This window comes from Perognathus longimembris, chromosome 9 (genome assembly GCF_023159225.1).
Source record: "Perognathus longimembris pacificus isolate PPM17 chromosome 9, ASM2315922v1, whole genome shotgun sequence".
In the NCBI taxonomy this organism is placed as follows: domain Eukaryota; kingdom Metazoa; phylum Chordata; class Mammalia; order Rodentia; family Heteromyidae; genus Perognathus; species Perognathus longimembris.
In genome coordinates this window covers 20795890-20813095 of record NC_063169.1, presented here as the reverse complement: position 1 = coordinate 20813095, position 17206 = coordinate 20795890, and the positions used below count along the sequence as shown (strand labels likewise).

Below are 17206 nucleotides of genomic sequence, written 5' to 3'. Positions count from 1 at the left end.
AAACATTGATGATTTGTAAACTAACCAGGTTATTAAGGTCTTTCATTCAATGACATAACTCCCTGATGTCATAGTTAAAATGAAGCCAGTACCATTTTAGATCTTAACAATGTGGTTTTGTACAATACGTCTTTCTCTGACCTAATTTTCTACACCTTTTTTACTTGCTTGACCTTGGAAACCTTACCTTTTTATATGTGAGTTTCCTACACTAAAAATGCATATATCAACATAAACTTCTATAATTTTTGTTGTGAGGGTGAAATTTTATAATGAATTTGTGATAAAGAAAGCCCTTACAAATGCTACTTGTGCTATGATTTCTCACATCAGCATGAAGAAATATTCAAAGAAGTTAAGGGATGCTGTCACAGTTATTTATTCTGCAGTCATTAATGGGGTATATATGATATGACAGGCATCATACTACCTACTAGAAAAATAAGAACATAAAGGTAAATATTTGCCATGACTACCTTGTGGGTCCAAGAGTGAAACTATCCATGTAAGCTAATTCTTGTCCAGTGTATTTCAGTCATGAAAATAGTAACAACAAGGAGATGTTCCAGATATGAAGTACAGAATAGAAAGGAAAGTGTAAATTTAGCAAAACTTCCCAGAAATGTAACATTCCAGACAGAGGGAAATGTAGGCTGAGATGATGAAACAAGAATGATCTTAAGGTGCTCAGTAAATGGCAAGCCTTTTCATAAGGATGAGAAGGATTCAATAAGATAGACATTGATAGAACGGAACAGTATTTTTTATCAAAACAAATAAATCATAAGGGTTCTTCCTTCTTCCCTTCCTCCTTTCATCCTTCCCATCCTTCCTCCCTCCCTACCTTTCTTCTTTCTTTTCTTTCTTGCTTTCCTTCTCTATTTCTTCCTCATTTCATCTCTATCCCTCTCTCTGTCTCTGTCTGTCTCTCTATATTTCTCTCTCTTTCCCTCCCTTTCTTTTGTTTTTCTTTCTTCCCTTCAGAGTTCTCCAATACTCATTCATCAACTCTTGGGAGGAATTTATTTTAAGTGCTTGTATACTAAGTGTAGAGCTACCTCTAACTGTTTCCTATTGGTATTTGTTGAGAAATATTATTTTTAAATATGGAAGTACAAATTTAGTATGTAGATTGAAATGTGAGATAGGATAACCTAGCCATGTCTTTTTGAAAACAGTGGAAGTATACTGCCCTGTTAGAAGCTGGAAAAGAGCCATATTGTAGAGGGGGAAAAAAGTACATTTTTTTTAAAATCATATAATCAGATTCACCCTGTGCATGTCATCCTAGCCATCTGATTGTACATTTGACTCAGAAACAGACCCAATTTAGACATGGAAGTGGTCTTTCCTCATAAGATGAATTCAACCACTTAATTTTCATCCTCTTTCTGGGTCTCAGTTTATCTTTCTAATGTTTGCTATGCTCATCTAATATTTTTCTCAATGTAATGTCAAACTTTCGTTTGTACATACTGCAATGGGAAGATATTTTTTACATCCGTTGTGACTTTTGCTTTTTTAACTAAACTTTTTTCTTTATTGTCAAAGTGTGGTACAGAGGGGTTACAGATTCATATGTAAGGCAGTGAGTACATTTCTTGTTCAACTTGTTACCTCCTCCCTCATTCCCCCCTTCCCCTTTCCCTCTCCTTTGCTCTTGAAAGAAATAAGTTTCTAATCCTTTTCTCTTCCCAGTGATTTTTTTCCCAATTAGTTGAGCGAATTATGGTATTTGTTTACATCTTCCAGTGTTGCCTATTACAAAAAAAATATTAAAAAAAAACACCAGTTACTCATTTAGGAAAATTGCTTGATCAATGCTAGGCAGGGCTATTATATTCTTTTCTGCTGATAGCAGGAAAGAGTGACAGGCCAAATTGAAACAACTGGAAAAACAGATTGTTGAGTTAGAAGCAAAGACATAATTAGATGTATTCTGCAACAATTGGTTGGAATTGGAAGCATTTAAGGCTGTACATAATCAAACATTGCCTAGAAACATCACAGCATTCTTATTTTATGCTAAATAGATTTTTATGGAAGAGTAATAAAGGAGGAAATCTGCTTGCTAATTTGATTTAAAAACATGATGGATCTCTGTTATTTCAGCTATTAAGACTCTGAATAGGAGGTGGTTAATTAGAAAGAACAGCAGAAAATAATTTCATATTTAAGATCTATTTTCAAAGTGGAATTATATGTAACAATGGAAGATGGGTTTTCATAATTAGACACAGAAAAGACTAGATATGTTTCTAATTTCTCCGTAAAATGAAAATAAAAAAGAATATGTATCCCTGGATTATCAATATGAGAGGAATAAGATAGTTTATCAATAATATAGGCCCATTTACAAAATGAGACAGAAATAATTCCACTTGGTGAAAGCCATCTCAAAGAAGAGTCCTATAATTTAAGGACTGTAACTGTTTCCTATGTATTCTATTCAATGTCAGTCATGATAGCAGGGTTTTCATAGATACAATGTTTTGTCTTATGTATTCATTAGACATTATTGAACACCCATTTTGTGAAAGGCAATAATACTAGATGTGAAAAAATGGGACGTAGTAGAGAAAAAAGGTAAATAAGTTTAATACAAGTGTAATGTATCACATATTGAGTAGTAACAGATGGTAGCAAAGATGTATGTGAAGAACAATGAAGAATGTGGGTAGATTTCAGTTTGAGAAAGAGGTGAAGATTTGAATGAAATGAAGGAGCTGACCTTGCGGATCTGAAGAAAGCCTTTGTACAAAAGTGCAAAGGCCCTGAAAAAGGATGTACTTCAGTTTATTGGAGGCAACGGTGAGAATTTTGTGTTGATATTCTAAATCTAAAGGATAGCAGTACTGATATCAGCTTTTAGTAAGCAATGTGGTATCAGAAAAGATCAGTGACTCCTAATTAAAATAAGATCAGAAGCACTGTCTGGGCTGGTTTTCATCAAAAGAAAAATGAGCAGATCTCTTTCATTAGATGTGAACTTCTAGTAGTCTCAACAATGCAATTTTGCACAACTTTCTAAATGGCCTAACAGTACTTTTTAAACAGGATTTAGAAATATGTTTGGAATCCTAATTCCAGAGACAAGTCTGCTTTCTCTTTTATTAGTATGTATCACTCTATTTTATTATTTAGCATCAGTTGTTTTCACATACCAAATCTACCATACATCTTTAAATTAAATATAGTATAACAACTTTTTAAACTGTGAAAACATGAAACATTATATCATTATAGCCCAGTTAAAATACCTGCAAATTGGCTAACATAGCATGAGTTAAAATTCTTCTCATGCACCATGCATATGGCAAATATTCTTTGATTTTACTCATTGATACTACAATTGAATCAAGATAAAAATTCTAAGCTGTCACTTTGCACAGAAATAAGACAAAGGGCTATCTGTATAGTCTGTATTATGTACCTTGTCATTCTTTCCCATGTTACCATTAAACAATATTACTACTTGATAAAAGTTTGTTTTGTTTTCAAATGGCCAAATGAATTTAAATTTATTTCAAACGATGCATCTGGAAGCCAGCTAAATATACTCAAAGGTCTGCTCCAACCATGATTTTATTACTGCTAATTGACAAGTACAATTGTACAACACTAAATTTGGCATTGAACATTTTCTATCTCTGAATGGCCATAATTTAATCAAGCTTGCTTTAGCTTCCTTATTATTTCATAATGAAATAGAAAATACCTTGCAAGCAAATGCCTCTTTTGCAGAAATTAAATAGAGAGCAAAGGATTCACAGGCCAAAGATTAACAATCACTGCAAACACAATTACCTTCTCCTATACAAGATAAAGCAATTCTAACCTTAAAAAAAACAAAACAAAAACCAGTATCAGAGTAGCACAGTCTTTTCTCCTACCTTGCTTAGGAATACATGATCATCATGTCCCTGTCAAACCAAGAAGAAAAAGGTGGGCTATTATGGCATATAAATACAGCAAATCTATTGGTGTTTTCCTGAGAAGAACTAGATATTGGCAATCTTGTAAGTGTAAACTTTCAACCTAAAAGCAGACATGAGATTTTTTTGTCTGTCTAGAAGCAGTATGTAGATCTGCCGCTAGTGGCACCCTGAGTATAAATTTCATAAACCTTCATCCTTCCTATGCTAATTAAAACATTGAAGATCCCAGGAGATTAGTCAAGCAATCATTTCACACAAAGCACTTGAAACATCACTTGGTGATGTCTACCCAGCATGGATGGGAGCTTGCGTAAGTACTCTACAGGAGTGCTCTGAAGTTAACACACTCATACTAGATAAAAGATGTTCAGGAAAGGAGACATAGTTAATATTGCATGGGGGTGGGCAGGTATACCTGCTCTGATTCCCCATCAGATACAGGTAAAGACACTATATATGAAGTAAAGTGGACAGAAGGGAAAATCGCCTTTAGAGAAAACTACAAAGAGAAGACATTAAAAGAAATGTGTGTTAACAACAAACAAAAACAAAAACAGCTGAGCATCCTATTCTCAGTCTATTAAAGGCTAGTGTTTACCTCAAGTTATTTTTAAGGCTATAAATGTACCACAATACTGATAATAACTGGAACTTTTCTAACTTATTACCATACTGAAGGTAAACTGATCACTAAGCTAGGAAGGTAAAGATCTAGGTTCCAATGTAGTAATCGATTAAATAATGCTAAGACATTAATCACTCAAGGTTTCAGATTCTTACTTGAGGAATAGAAGATCGGAGCTGGATAGCTCACCAAGCCCTTTGATTCCCAAATCATTCGATTCTATGAGCTCTATAGAGCTCTGGGGAATTTAGAAAATAGAAGTCAGTCAACAACCATCATCAAAAGCAGTCAAAACATAAATATAAATCACCAAAGTCTCTCTGTTATTGCAGAAAATTAAAAATGAATGAATGTTTTCCAGTGCACCCGAACAGGTTTAGAGTGCTTGATTTTTCAAATTTTACACTTTTGCTTCAGTAAACATTACATGGCAGAATAAGCTGAGCTGTGAAGGCATTCGATGAAGGCTATTTATGTCTGGATTTTCTACTCTTGTATTGTCCTGTGAAAGTATTTAAATATATCAAGGCCTAGATTAGCCTAAGAAAAGCAATAGTGTAATGAATTCATCTTCCAAGGTTTGTGTTTCTAACATAATTTTAAAAATCATTAAAACAAAAAATGTAAATAACTACTCCTATAGCATCATGAGTAATATATGAAAGTTTAAACAAATATACAGTCATGATTCTGAGTCTGGAAATGTACACAAATCCCCCCAAAATATTCCTTTACTTATCTTATATCATGAATCTTGAAAGCTCAGGCTGATAGATTTTGAGCTACTTGAAAGAAGAAACTGCTTGCATTATATAATCCCCTAACATCATCTCACAGAGTCAGTACTCCATTGCACTTCTGTTAAATGAAGTTCAATTCTTTTCTCATCAAAGTGCTTTTGTTTGTGTGAGGATCATGATTACTGATTTCGATGGTATGTAGCTAGGTTTGCGTCTGACAATAAATCAGCTTTTCTGAAAACTAATAAAACATTGTGGGGGAAAATTAAAATATTGACTTAAATTTCATTAATCCATTCACTCCATTTAGCCCCAAATGGATGAATAGTTTTTGAATACCTAAAACAAGTTGTTTTTTTCCTCAGTGCAGCCTTTCTGAAGAGTTCTCCTTTTATTATATCACAGAAATCCAATTACTACATTAAGTATATGTAGACAGTGCTGGAAAATGATTTGTTGCTACATGCTTCCCCCAAAGCAATCTCTGCCTTACTTTTTTATCATTATATGTTTAGGACAAAGTATAACTTATACCAACAGAGACCTGGTCTGTCTTAGAAAGAAGACATGTACAAAAATAACAATACAAGAAAAAGAGAAAATGGCATAAAATCCAGAGTGTCAGTGAGTAATTCCAGATGAAGCAATCAGGGAAGTCATTGTCAAGAAAGTGGCATTTTGGGTGGCTGGACTTTAATATATGGAAAATAAGGAGAGAGAAAGGTGACTCCAAAATTCCCCATAGAAGGGTGAGTATAGTAGGGAGAGCTAAATCATGAAAATAAGGAGTCAAGAGCTATGCTTTAGGCAATTTATTTTGGCAGGCATATGTAAGGTAGGTTGAAGGAGGCAATCTGGATCCACAGCTCCTTAGAGTGGGGAAAGGGGCACCAATAGTAATGAGCTCATATGCCCTGAAAACCACCCTGCCATCCACCTGCAGCAAACAACATGAAAATTGCCTGCTGCTTCCTGATAGCCACCCAATCTATGAATTGCTATCACTCCGCTCTGCATGAGTGATGTGGAGTTGGCCTGGCAGATATATTAAAAAAATGCAGTCGAATTTCCAAGACTGGGGAGTCAACAAAGTAACACTTTTTAACACTTCTACTTTGCTCCTCTACCAGATTTTGAAGGTTTATAATAGCTAAGTACTCAATTCATCCTGAGATGTCGACTATGCTACTGAAATCAGCACTATTGACATTTGAACTCATGGTCTCATATTTGCTAGGCAAGTGCTCTACCACTTGAGTCCCGTACTCAGCCCATTTTGTTTCATTAGTTTTTCAGGCTGGGTCTCACTTTAGCCACAAACTAGTCTCAGATTCCATTCCTTCTACTTATGAAATGGCAAGGATTAAGCATGTGCACTTGTACTCCCAACACTAATATCAAGTTCCTAATTATAAATTTTGCTACAAAAATTAAAAGCTTAGGGCTGGGAATGTGGTTTAGCAGTGGGGTGCTTTCATAGCATGCATGAAGCCCTGGGTTCGATTCCTTAGTACCATATAAACAGAAAAAGCTGGAAGTGGCACTGTGGCTCAAGTAGCAGAGTGCTAGCTTTGAACAAAAGGAAGTCAGGGACAGTGCTCAGGCCTTGAGTTTAAGCCCCAGGAATGGAAAAAAAAAATTTTTTTGAAAGTATAATTGTATGATTTAGATTTGCAGATTAAAAAAAGTAGAATACTAATTGATATTTTTTGAAATATGACTTCCAAATTTAGTGGACTTAATAACAGCAAGAAAATGTTATAACATAGTCATTTTAAATGCTACAATAAATTTTAAATTTAGGCTGTAAATTGAGGAGAGTCTTGCTTTAGGCTAAAAGCTTTGATTAAACTTGATCATTTTGTTATCCTTAGGGTAACTTCTACTTCAAGATAAGGCTCATTCAGTGAGCCAGGCTATTATAGTTATTCATAATAGATTTTTTCAGAATACAGAATAATTTCTAAAGGAGATAATCTCATTTTAACAGAGAGAAAAGGAAATCTGTCAAAGAGTATGGAAGAAATTGTACTCGCTTTTCTTGTCTTTGCTGCCTATGGTGAATTAAAATTGTTTTCCTGTTATCAGACTAAATGCAGACATAGTTGAAAAAGACAAGCCTTCCTCAAAGATTTTATCAGATAGAAACATAATTTCTCTCTTCCTATTTGTTCCAGGACATTGTCAGTGGACTCAGAATATATCCTCGTGCTAGTTCCTTTAGGGAGAACCAGTCCCCAACATTATGTGGGGAAAAAAAGCTCTCTAAATTTCTCCAGAATCAGAGTGCTGTGAGCTGACTCTCATGAGATTTTATTTCCATCTAGGATATTTTAGACCTAGGGAATATTTTACTCTCTATTTTTCCAGAAAGCAACCATCCAATATCAAAAGAATCACATAATAAAAACATAGTTAAGCTTTGAAATTATTTAGAATTACCAAAACCTGCTCCTTTTCACCAAACCATCTTTTCAGGCTCCATAATTTGGGATATGAAACAACAGCAAACTTAGAAGAAATATAAACAAGGACTTTAGAGAGGTGACATTGAGAGATATTCAGAAAAGAAACACAGGACACCTGCACTACCAGTCAGTCCATTGGGATTTCAGAGCCTGTAGAAAATGGACAGACTTTTATTGAGAGAGATTGGGATTACATTTTTAAAGGCTATTAGCTAAAAACTTGCAATTTACAGGCCCCTGCTACCCAGGATTCTGGCTTTGGCTATTGGTTCTTCTAGTAGGTCATCTCTTCAGAATTCTGGCATAGTTTTAATTTATCATCTCTTTATGTGCTGTTGATTCCAGCCAGTAAATCTCAGTTCAGATCCCTGAGGTTCAGGGATAGATTTACAGTTCAAGGTCCTTCCCACAGGTATCTGATGCTCACTGGATTTTTAGAGTACTCTGTCTCCTCTCTCAGCACTTTGTATCTGTCACTTCCTATCTCTCCCATCATCTACTGGTCCAGAAGTCTTAGGAGGCCATGTTTGTTTGATTCATCTTTGAAGGCTTAGGTCTTGATACATAGCAGCTGTCCAATAATTTTTGTGTGTGAGTTTGCATGTGTGTGTGCATCTTGGAAATGGTACTCAAGCTTGGAGGTTGCCTCTGATCTTTTGTGCTCAAGGCTAGCACTCTACCACTTGAGCCACAGCTGCATGTCCAGCTTTTTGGTGGTTAATTGGAGATGAGAGTCACATAGAATTTCATGCTCAGGTTTCCCAACTGTACTCCTCAGATCTCAGTCTCCTTAGTAGCTAGAATTAAAGGCTTGAGCCACTGACACTGGGTACAATAAATATGCTTGAGCAACTGAATCAATGGAGTGGAACTTAAACAATTCTAAATAATTTTGCTCTGTTAAATGTCCTTTTTAAGCTATTGCCAGTGTGCCGAGCTACGCAGAGTGACAGCATGTGATTCACTATTAACAGTTATTTTACATGATTCCTATACCACTATGCACAATTTAAATATTCTGACAAGTATAATTAATTTAATATTATCAAACATCCAGTAGATAGCATAGATGAACGAAAAGTTATAGCCTTTCAGAAACAGTTGTTATAAACTGCACATATATATTCAAAGCAACATGTAGAGAGCATCACATAAAGTGTGTTTTATGCCACAGGTAGAATTTGGTGAGATTTGTGTTTTACCTCATAGAGGCTAGGCAAATCACTTCTGGGAACTGTTGAGAAATCTACTTACAGACTAATGGATAGAATTTTAGGCATGAGAGAAAAGCTATTAATTTTTACCACAAAAGAGACTAGAATGTCTTTACACGAGCACATCATTTTCTTCCCAACAAATATGTGGATTCTAAACTTGAGGACTTGAAAAAGAATTTAGCTGTCATAGTTATTTGGCAGGATAAGCTTTTAAGACTCTAAAGTCTATCATGAAATGCATGAGCAATATTTGAAGAACCTGAAACCAGACCATCCCAAACTTGATTCATTTTGTCTCTTTCTGGATGGACTCAGCATGCTTGTAGCATTCTCCTTCTTTTCTCCTTCCTTCCCCCTTGCCTTCTCTTTTTGTTGAACTCATAAAGGGATGGTAGATATTGACTGATGTCATATATTCATCCACATATGGGGGATGGAGGAAAAACCGATGGACTTTTTTCTAAATGTATGCTATTCCCTTTGAGTAAACAAGAAGAGAAAAAGTTAGGGATATTTGACAAATAACTACCCAAATGTGAAACAGAAATGCTTTGAAAAGTCAGAAAAATCAGAAAGGATTTAGCTAAGACAATACAAAGTCACGTGATATCTGCTAGAGAGTTCTTGGCATCATGATAATGACCATTATATCTCAAATGGCTCAGACAAGACAAAAAAAGTAATTAGTTAAATGACACTATTAAATACTTTCTTATATCCTGAATTCATTCATTTACCACCATGCCTTGGATCATCATTCTCTAGTTTTTTTCATAGTTTTATGATAAATACTAGAATCACAATCATTTAAAAAATCAGATATGTTAGGACCATGTGCGGTTTAATTTCCTGCTTCTTTCAAATATATTCCTTCTGCTAAATATTGGCCAGCAGCCAACATTGAAAGGGTATGGTTAAATTCATAATTCACCTCAAGGGGAGAAGTTTTTGTTCTGGATGTATCAAGCTGTTCATTATCATGACATTCACCCTATTTCAGCATTAATTTTCAATCTGATTGAGGTCAAATTGTATAATTGCTTTCCACCACTTGCTAACTTTGTTTGTCCCAACATTGTCTTCCATGTGATAGTCATGGTATTTTATATTACTCTCTAACCAAGAGCTCAAAGTATAGTAACATAATAGTAAAATTTTCATAATAGTCATCATGCCTTCTAGTTGGATATTAGCAAAGGTGAAAGAATTAAAAGGGTACAAAGTACTGACACCATTTTCATACCCAGTAATTCTTAGTATCTCAGTTCTCCTAATTTGCATTAATTGTGTATGTAACCACAATGATCTTATCAGTTTCAGTTTTTTAAGTTTATGCAATTCTTTCAATTCTAACAGAAAAAAATCAACAAGTAGTATTTATCTACTCAATACCAATTAAGCAGAACTTGCAAGATGTATGAGTAAATGAGGTTTCAGCTATAAATCACAGAATATATATCTTAAACTCTTAAAAAGGCAAAAGAAAAATATACCTTAGCTTTTACAATTTAGATGACGGTGGGTTTGAGGATACAAACTGTTTGTCTTAAGCAATTTTGTATACTTTTATTAGGTCTTTTTCCCCCATGGTGAGCTTCATTCATTGTCAAGATTTTTTTTAATATTTCTAAGTATTTACATTTTTTGTAGCTATCACATTCACCTACCAAATTTGTCCAGATAAGAAGAAAATATCTCACCTTGGTAATGTGATTTAGCAGTAGAGTGCTTGCCTAGCATGCAGAAAGCCCTGGGTTCAATTCCTCCGCACCACATAAACAGAAAAAAGCAGAAGTGGCACTGTGGCTCAAGAGACATAGTGCTAGCCTTGAGTAAAAAGAAGGCAAGGGCAGTACAAGTTCTGGGCTTCATCCTGTTAAGTCCATTTCATATGGGCACTTGTGACACAATTGATAGGACTGGACAGCTCCTCCTTGTGAAGATTAGATGACAGCAATAGGCATTCGATTATGCCCCACACAAAATCTGGCATTTGTTTGATAAGTCCTTCAAGCACTTTCTGCTGTGCAGTAGCAGAAAGACACAATGGGAGATAAATGGGCAAGGACAGTCCCATAAGGACCCAAACTCCCTTAACATTTCAAAAGGCTTTTTCTGAAATCCCAAAAGCATTCTCTCTATTATATGGGGGAAAATGATCCATAATCCTAAAATCAAAGATTCTCTCATTAGATGGCAGGTTAGGTTAACTTCACAATAGCACCTCCATAAGAAAATTTAAATCTGACTCTGAAATCCAGAAAGTTACTAATCAGAATTTAGGAAGGTGTGGGAAGACTACTTTGTTCAAATGTTTTTCCCTCCCTGAGGTATATTTCATCTCTCTCTCCTTTTTTTTTTCTTTTGAGAATGGATATTCCTGAATTCTGTTTTTCATAATCCCGGTCATATGTTAAAGTTCCAACTTTAAAGAGATAATTACTGTTGAGGGGAGTCAGACTGACTCCATCTCAGATTACTTAAAGAGAGCAGAAGCTGACTCCATCTTCACTAAGACCTCCCCTGCCCCTGAGCTTCAGGGTTGGGATATGTGTGCCCTGTCTGCTACGAATCCAGGGAAGGTGCCCCTCGCTGTGATAAGATTGTGTAAACTGCTTGACCACCTGTGTTGTGGACCTTTCTGGGTTAACAGTAGTAAATTGTGCCCTTCCAGGAAGGAGAGGCCTAATCCTCCCCACCCCACCCCCATGAGTAAGGACAATAGCCAAGGCTAAACAATTTGACTCACATCCACTTGCTTTGTGAGGGCACCCTGCAAACACTTGTTTACCAAACACCAGAGATGCTGCCAAGTTTAACTAAAATTATAAGTTAGATCAGAAACTATGTGGCTGGCTGCAACTCCATCGGCCACCTGCGTGTGGCCAGGCTTGACCATGTGGTATTTGCCTGTATAAACCCCAACTTGAGGACCCCTCAGGGTTACAGTACTAGCACCCAAGTTTGCACTATGTCTGTCCCTGGCCGGTCAGCCTGCTTTGTTACTGTCAATTTCAGCTGGAGTCTGTGCTGTGTCCCTGGCTGGTCAGTTTGCTTTTTGTTTCCCCAATCAATCCATCTTTTTGCTTGAGACTGTCTCCCCGTGGTGGACTCTTGGAGGGGCGTGGAATCCCCTCCCTCGAACCCCATAACAATTACATTACAATTAAAATTTTTAGCATGGGGACTAACCTCATATGGTTAAGAGGCTGGAATTTTCATTAAAAAAAAAAAAAAAAACAGGAGTCACAGCAGTGAAAATACACAAAGAAGTGACAATATAAGAAAGTCCAGGAGAAAGACCTCTTAGGAAATCAATGCTGCCTCCTCTGTGATCTTTACCACCAAATCTAGGAGTGTGTAAGCAACTTGGGCTTTACTATTTTGTTGTGGTAGTCTTACGCAACTAGTATAGACTGATTGTTTTTCTATCATTATCTGATTAGTGAAACAATTTCTGGTTTCATTTCTTAACATGCCTTTATGGGTGGCTTCTGAATCTTTCTAGAAAGTTATTTTATTTTGGTTGCTTGCTTTTTGTTTTGGTTTGGTTTGGTTTGGTTTTGTGTAGTGTACCTGTTTCTTTTTGGCATGTACAAAATCAAGCTGTCTCTGCCAGCCTTTTAGCCTATGATTTTGTGATTACGAAATGGTTGTTTAGAACCCAGGTCCAAAGTCCAGAAATCTCAAGTTTGTGTGATCCCAATATGCCAAATAAAGAAATATGGATGATAAAGAAAGGAGATTTATTAAATGGCAGACCTGGGAAGACCACACATCGGTACATCTTTAGCCATCTTCCAGAATATAGACATTGTTTTTAGGTTAAGTAGAATCAGGGCCAGGAGGAAAGAAAGGTGTGCATAGGGAAAATAGTCCTATATTACTGGCGTAGCCTAATCATCCATTATTGCAGTTGAAGGGGTTTCAGAGTAGTTAAAACTTTGTTACTGAAACAGAACCCAAACAAGTTGCTTTCCTGAGTGTTGGTTTGTTTTTTTTGTTGTTGTTATTGTTTTTTTCCATAAGATGATAATAAGAAGGGTTCACTGTGTGAGGAGTTGTTTGCTTTCCACATGAGGTTCTTAACACTTCATCTTGTCTGGAATCCAAGGTGATTGCAAAGGGACTGTAGCAGAGAATTGCTCAGATCAAAAGGCACAGATATAAAGTTGGAGGATTTTAAATGATTCACAGGCTGAGACAAAGCATCTTTTAGGTTGCCTCATACCTAAAGTGAGAAAAATTGATTTCACAGAAGACTGTCATTATTTTGTAAATATTTCAGAAACATTTTGGGAATTAAAATGAAATTAAAACTTTTTTGGGGTGGGATTATTTTTAATTTTTGCCTGTCTTAGGGCTTGAATTCAGTGTCTGGGTGCTGTCCCTTAGTTTTTGTGCTGAATTCTGCCACTCTGCCACTCAAGCTAGAGGTCTGCTCTGGCTTTATGGTGGTTAAACAGAGATAAGAATCTCATGAACTTGCGTGCTAGAGATGGATTTGAGTTCTGATCTTCAGAGTTCAGCCTTTTGGCTATTTAGAATTATAGGAATAAGCCACTTCATACCAGGCCAATTTTAAATTTTTTATGTTGTATTAAAATGGTCAATTTTCTTTTCAACCTGCAAATATTCTGATGGTCAGGTCCAAGAATTAGTAAAACTATCAAAATGGTGTCTTTCTAATATTTTTGATTGTTTATTAGCACACCTTTTCTCAAGGAGCCTTGATGGCACTTATTTCTCAGTTCAATCCATCCCATCAGCAAGTCAGTTCTTATTTTTTTTTTAATGAAATACCTCACTTCTTAAAGTGTCTTTGATTTGGATCTTTTATGTGTACATTATAGCTGTCTATATCTACAGCACTGAAATATGTTACCATCAAGTATACCATGGGCAGAAAATATTAATTGGAAATATTATTCCCCTCTGTTCCCGTTAAAGGTAGTCAGAAAAAAGAGAAAGAAGAAAGAAAGAAAGAAAGAAAGAAAGAAAGAAAGAAAGAAAGAAAGAAAGAAAGAAAGAAAGAAAGACAGAGACCACAGCAGAGAGCCAGACAGACAAAAAGAAGCTTTTGTCTATAACTGTGCTTCAGAGGATGTGAGTTAGATCTAGAGAAAACATTATAGAATGATGACTGGCTAACAAGCTTAACATGATATAATTCCCTCTGAGTTTTCTGTTATATGTTCTTGGATTCTGTACAATATGAGCAATAGCTTTCTATTTTCTCTCATATTTTTGAAAAGGGTGTAACAATTCTCTCTCCAGTATTTCAGATGTCTATTACCAAAATCACTGAATATATCTGAGCCTCGAGCCCCACAGATTATGTTAAATACAAATATATTAAATGAAACAAATATAAAGATGCCCGGATATTTTAGGATCCTTTTGCTATCCTGGTGAATTTCTTTTGTTTATCCTTTGGAAGAAAATACCTAACAAAATTTCTTGGTGAATATGCACTGAGTCAAAGTGAAAAATACTCAAAGATTCTTGAGGTATTTGTATTTTTATGGGGAACGTTCCAGTTTAGAATACATATTACAAAAATGTACATTAGAAAGTAAACATGCCATGTGAAACCATACTGCCTTTTTTCCCCCTCATATTCCTTTCTTCTGGTTTTACCCTTGCTATCACTGTATCTGATCTTCATATCCTGGATACTGTATATACATGTATTGGAACTAGGGAAGGGAAAGGGAATACAAAATTCAAGAGACAAGGGATAAAAAGACAAACCATTCCAAAAGCAATACTTACAAAGCCATTTTGTGTAAACCAACTGTACAACACATAGGGGGAGAGGGAAATGGGTAGGGGGGAGGCAGGGAAAAATGAGGGAGGAGGGGGAGGAGGAGGGGGAGGAGGAGGGGGAGGAGGAGGGGGAGGAAGAGGAGGAGGAGGAGGAGGAGGTAAACCAATGTTTTAATGGAAGGAACACCATGCAGGAGAATTTAAGCTTGCTAATGAGGACTAAAACTAAAAGAATGATTTCAAAAATCTCTCTTTATGAATATGCTTTCCAAAGTAATGTAGTAAATGAATACCTATCTTAGAGTTACTCCTACAATTTAATTTGAATCAATGACATAATGACATAGTGCAATCTTCTCTTGCCTTTTTTAACCACTGTTTTTAATTCCAAGATCACTACTATTGTCTTATTTTTATTTTACTTTATTTTATTGTAAATATGATAGAGCGGACTTAAAGTTACGTATGTAAAGTAATGAGTATATTTCTCTCTCTCTCTCTCTCTCTCTCTCTCTCTCTCTCTCTCTCTCTCTCTCTCTCTCTCTCTCTCTCTCTCTGTTGCCAGTCCTGGGACTTGAACTCAGGGCTTGAGCACTGTCCCTGGCTTCTTTTTGCTCAAGGCTAGCACTTGAGTCACAGCACCACTTCTGGCCGTTCTCTATATATATGGTGCTGAGGAACCAAACCCAGGGCCTCATGTATACGAGGCAAGCACTCTACCACTAGGCCATATTCCCAGCCCACGAGTACATTTCTCTTCAAATATTGTTACCCACCCCTCACTTTTCTCCCTCTTTCCCTCCCCCTTGACTCATCCCCTCCATGTTCTAATAAGCTCAATAGCAAACATGATTTTATAAACTGATGCCAAGCAAAGTGTACTACCATCTTCTATTTTGAAAAAGGCCTACTAAGAAATGTAGAAGTTTCTACATAATGGTTTAATGGAAATAAACAAGATATGTACATACAAATATGGTTTCCATAGCTATTTATTTTCTCCCTAATTCTAACATTTTATTTGTATCACTTATACTGTCAAATCATTAAGTATCACTAATAGAAAAAACATCATTAGAAAAGATAACTAAATCTGTCCTCAACCAGGATGACTTTTAAACAGTATTTTTGCAATCTACCCTAGTGATGAAAATGTAATCAATATTTACAATAATTTTATTCCTGGTCCTCACTTAATTTTTTATTTTGCATAAATATTAATTTTCAAAACTAATCATACACTTCATTGCCTCTATTGCTGATATAGATTTTCAAAAAAAAAGTGACAGTTTATTAGCCTTTAAATCATCATTTCAAAATTGACAAGCTGCAACTAACATTTTTCTTCACTTGTAAATATATACTGAAAATATACTGAATATATACTGAAAATATACTGAATAAGTGCTGTATAATAAAAATCAATCCATATCTATATATATATATGTATACGATTTTTACAGATGAGGAGTTATTTAGGCTAAATAACAAATGTCAAATAAAATCAGAGATGGCTAAGAAACATCAGGATGTTTCTTACATAAAAAGAAGCCTTTACAGAATTCTTTGGCCATACAGACTTTCTGATAGATGTCATAAAAATACTGTGATGCCCTGTGTTTCCAACTTAAATGATACCACAAGTTTAAAATGGTACGGACACTACTAACTGTTGGACACTGAATTACCATTGTAAATTCTGAATTCTCTGTCAATGATGGGATTGTAGCTCTAATGAAGAGTTGGGGTGAAGGAACTTTGAATACACTGTAGGCTACCCTATTCTCTGAGCATTGAGTTCTCTGTGCTGGTGAAAGATGCTACAGTTTTGCTTGTCTGCAGAACAAAGGGCTTTAATATCTATCACACAATTTGTTCCTATTTAAATAGAAGCTTTTTATATGTTTTGCTTAAGCACTAGGATAGTAAAATATGTGATCAATTTCTTTGGAATAATATACTATTAAATATTTCTTCAAACTATATACTTTTGAATTATCTGATCATGAAATGTAATCAGTTGTGGTAAAAGAGGCAAGCTAAAATAATCTTCAAATAATGTTTAACTAATCATATGTAGCTAGCATTTAATTATCTATGGAAATTTACTTTGGAAAACAAAAAGATGGTGATCTATTTACAAATGAATGAAAATTGCTATTTTTTTTTTTACCAAACTACCACATTTGGATTTTTCTCTATATTCTTTATCTTATCCTTTATATAGCAGAAACAACACCAACAATAATAATAAGATGCTAATGGGAGAGGAAATGAGAACACGTACTGGAGAAGAATGAAAAACTGCATAAACTGTTCCTAAGCTACAATTATAAAAGGTAAATTATAATCATTGGATAGCCTCCTCCTATTTCTGTAAGATAAAATAAAAGACATATGCACTCAATTAAAATAAATTAAGTTTGTTTAATTTTGTAGGCTCAGAGTA

At 35.4% G+C, this 17206-nt stretch overlaps 1 protein-coding gene and 1 long non-coding RNA gene across 3 annotated transcripts in view; one reads left to right on the top strand and one right to left on the bottom strand.

The window, feature by feature from the left end:
* Positions 1–17206, top strand: part of Fut9 (fucosyltransferase 9) — a 146637-nt gene that overhangs the window by 88200 nt on the left and 41231 nt on the right. The window contains exon 1 of one of the 2 annotated variants that reach the window (XM_048353814.1): positions 16270–17096. The exons of the other annotated variant lie outside the window; for it this stretch is intronic. The gene's annotated coding sequence lies outside the window, so the exon portion shown is untranslated. Of the gene's footprint in view, positions 1–16269; positions 17097–17206 lie in introns of those variants that run through there. 2 annotated transcript variants of the gene reach the window in all.
* On the bottom strand, positions 1181–14263 carry LOC125357123. The gene is made up of 3 exons (XR_007212069.1): positions 14252–14263; positions 10208–10213; positions 1181–1525 (listed from the first exon to the last, which is right to left on the bottom strand). It is a non-coding gene; the product is annotated as an uncharacterized LOC125357123 (long non-coding RNA).